The sequence below is a fragment of the Austrofundulus limnaeus genome, unplaced genomic scaffold, assembly GCF_001266775.1.
Source record: "Austrofundulus limnaeus strain Quisiro unplaced genomic scaffold, Austrofundulus_limnaeus-1.0 Scaffold414, whole genome shotgun sequence".
Lineage (NCBI taxonomy): Eukaryota > Metazoa > Chordata > Actinopteri > Cyprinodontiformes > Rivulidae > Austrofundulus > Austrofundulus limnaeus.
This window is the reverse complement of record NW_013952816.1, coordinates 351,180-354,466: the sequence shown is the minus strand read 5'-3', so window position 1 is coordinate 354,466 and position 3,287 is coordinate 351,180.

Below are 3,287 nucleotides of genomic sequence, written 5' to 3'. Positions count from 1 at the left end.
CCCATGTATTCTAACTATTGATTTAAACCGTTAAACAGCCTGAATGGGATAAATAACCATAATCAATGATAGGTGAGATAAAGTTTAAAAGCTTTTTCTGTTGGGAACAAGTGTGAGAGAAYTATAGATGAAGTGTTTGAAGATAAAGAAGCTGATAAATCAGTAGTGAAAACACAGTTTAGTTAATCTAAACCTTTAGATTAATACCTGCAGCTCATACAGAAGTCTTTGTTGCCTCTGCTCCATGTTTAGCATGTGCTGAGTCATCAGTTGTACTCTGGGCACCCATGCATGGTATGCGTGGGRGGCTGCAGTCAGTTGACCCAGAGCAGAAATCAATCAATGAGGCCTGACAACCAATTTGGGAAAGAATGGACAATTGACTCAGACGCAGGACTACGGTGTTCTGTAAGGTCGTACATTTTTCTACCAGTTCTTTCTGTTGTGGATCTGTTTGATGAGTTGGTTTTGATTACATCTGACAGTCAGCTGGTGTGGAGAAGTGGGTTGGGGGGGGGGGGGGGGCTCACCTAATGATAAAGTATGTAAGATAATCTGCTTCATCTAAAAATATCCTGTAAGAAAATACGTGTTCAATACCGACTGAAGTCAAGATGAAAACACAATTGTTAAATAAAGTGATTTGTGAAAGGAATAAAGTCATACAACACCAGAATTCTGGATCTGAGTGAGGTTTATTGTCACCGGGCTGACAAGCTAAACCACACTCACTCACAGTCAGGAAGTGCATGTTTTTATACACAATTCTTCAATGCCTGAGTTTGCCCCCTACTGACCTATGGCTGAATCACAGGCATTCAAACAAAAACCTCAACCTAATGTTATTAAAACGGGTCACTTATGTGTTGTTTATGTTTCGGGCATGTAGCTACTCTATTTCAATTAACACATAATAGATCAAACATTATAAAAGTATTATAAAAAGGAAACCCTAACACTCTAATGCTGTTTCTAACATCAGTACTAATCTATAATAACTATAAATTTCTTCAATCCTATAAATCAAAGAGCTGGGCGTTACAGGGCTTTGGTCAAACAATGTTCTGGACAACCTTTAAATAATACCTGTAATGGTGACTGAGTTAAACCAGCTTTCTGTTAGCTCTGGTGGATTAGCTGTGGCAAACGTCTTCAGTTGGATTGAAACAAGTTGTAGACGTACAACCATTTATGAGGTCCACAGTGACGTGCTGGTGGGAGCACGGTGGGATCAGTGGTTAGCATTGATGCCTCACAGCAAGAAGGTCCTGGTTTCAACGCGTTGTTCAGATCTGGGGTCTGTCTGTGGGGTTTGTTCTCCTCGTGGTGGGGTTTCTCCAGGTACTCCACTGGATGGATTACCTGAGAGTCTTCCTCAGCTGGTTTGATGTGTGCAGAAGTAGAAGCAGTAGACGTGTCTGCAGACTGTTCATCAGTTCATATCAGAGTTCCATGTGATCCAGTTTCTTCTCAGACTCACTGAAGGAAGAGCCAGCATGGACCAGTAAACTCCCATTAGCAGGAAACCAAGTGGTGGATGTTAAAGTCAGACCTGTTCCCTGTCAGCCGGCAGCCTCTGAAACTCTAAAAACAAAAACACACAAAAGTTTGAATTCCTTCCCTCTGCTGCTGTTTTCTCCTCTGTGCTAAATGTCAGTCTGACCAGAGGTCATACATGGTGAACAGGTGACTGTTGATTAGCCTCCTGTTATAACTTCCATCACACATATAAGATAAAGATGCACAAAAAGGCCAGAGATGGATGCCGAGTCAGCAGGAGAGCGGACACAGACCCTGAGCTCACTGTGAAAGTGGGTTCATTAAATGTGACCTTTCTCCTGCTGAGCTGGTGCTGATGAGGCGGTGGCAGAGTAGAAACAGAATGACTGATGACCACAGCTCCTCACAGCATCACCTGTGTGCTGATGGAGAACAGCCCACCACCTCTGAGCTGCCTCACACTTCCCAAACAGGAAGTAGCTGCTCAGCTCTGTTGCAGCTGAAACTCTTCTTTTCCTGTTTTTAGCTCATTCGGGAGAGGGCCATTTGAGCTTTTTTTTTTACACTTTGCAAAACACTTTTTGATTTTATAAATATTTTCCTAACAGAAATCAATCGACATCTTTTCATTTCTTTCAAAACATTGTTTTTAAAACTTGCTCCTGCCTTTTTGATTACTTTTAGCTTTGCTAGTACCCTGGTACCTTTAGCTTACCTTTTCATACTTTTAGATTCTGGGTACTATTACTTTTAGCTTGCACTTTTTCACTTTAGCTAACTCTTTACTCKTTTAGGTAAACTATTGCTAAACTTACCATGCAGCTAGCTCTACAGTTTTTAAGCATTTGCATGTTTTAACCTTTGCTTTTTATCTTTTAGTCAGCCCTCTGTTATTTTTAGCTTTTTGCTAGTGTTCTGCTTCGGTGCATTCAGGTAGATTTTTGCTCTTTTTTTTTCAGCCAGCTTTTTGCTGGTTTAGCTTTTAGTTAACATGCTGCTTTTAGAATTTAACTACTATTCTACTAAAAGTAAAAAGAAATGTTGCTTTTAGGTTTTAGCTAGTGTTTTGCCTTTTTTTTTAGCTTTTATAACTTAGTTGCAGCCTCTTCCACAGAATGACTCAGATTTAGAGTCATACAGTGCTCAGCGTTCAGCTCATTTTGACAGAAAATCTCATGTTGTTGTACTCGTGAGTGAAGCAGTCAGACGTCCTGATGCAGCTCAATAATCCAGGTAGAAAGATCTAACAAAAGAAAGTCCTCTGGATGAGTTCTTCTTTGTTGAAAAAAAAGTTTTGTCACTTCTTCATTCTCCACTTGGTGGACAAACAGGTTTAATGGTGACCATCAAAGATGATATTTAATGTCTGAGGTGAAGAACTACGTTGACATTTTCACAACAGAAACTTTGTTTCTCATCTCTTAGTGAAYTGATTATTGGTTCAATCAGTTTATATAACCTTTATAGAAATTATTGCATGAGCTGAAGTTAAAAATAATAATCTGAGTTTAGTGATTTACAGACAGTCACTGGGCTGCAGCTAATAGAGACAAATAGCAGAGTTTCCAAAGGTCTCAAATGCTTGGTTTCCCTCTTCATAGAGTTTTAACGTGTCTGAAAATGATCAGTCAAGTTTTTTTTAATTCAATTAGTTCAAACGATATTGTTTTTGCTGATATCTGTGAAAACCAGTGAACTCYGTCAGTTTGATACACATTGAGCTAATGCTGTTTTACAGCTGTACTTGGCCTTCTGAGTCTAAAGCAGGGGTGGGCAATCCTGGTCCT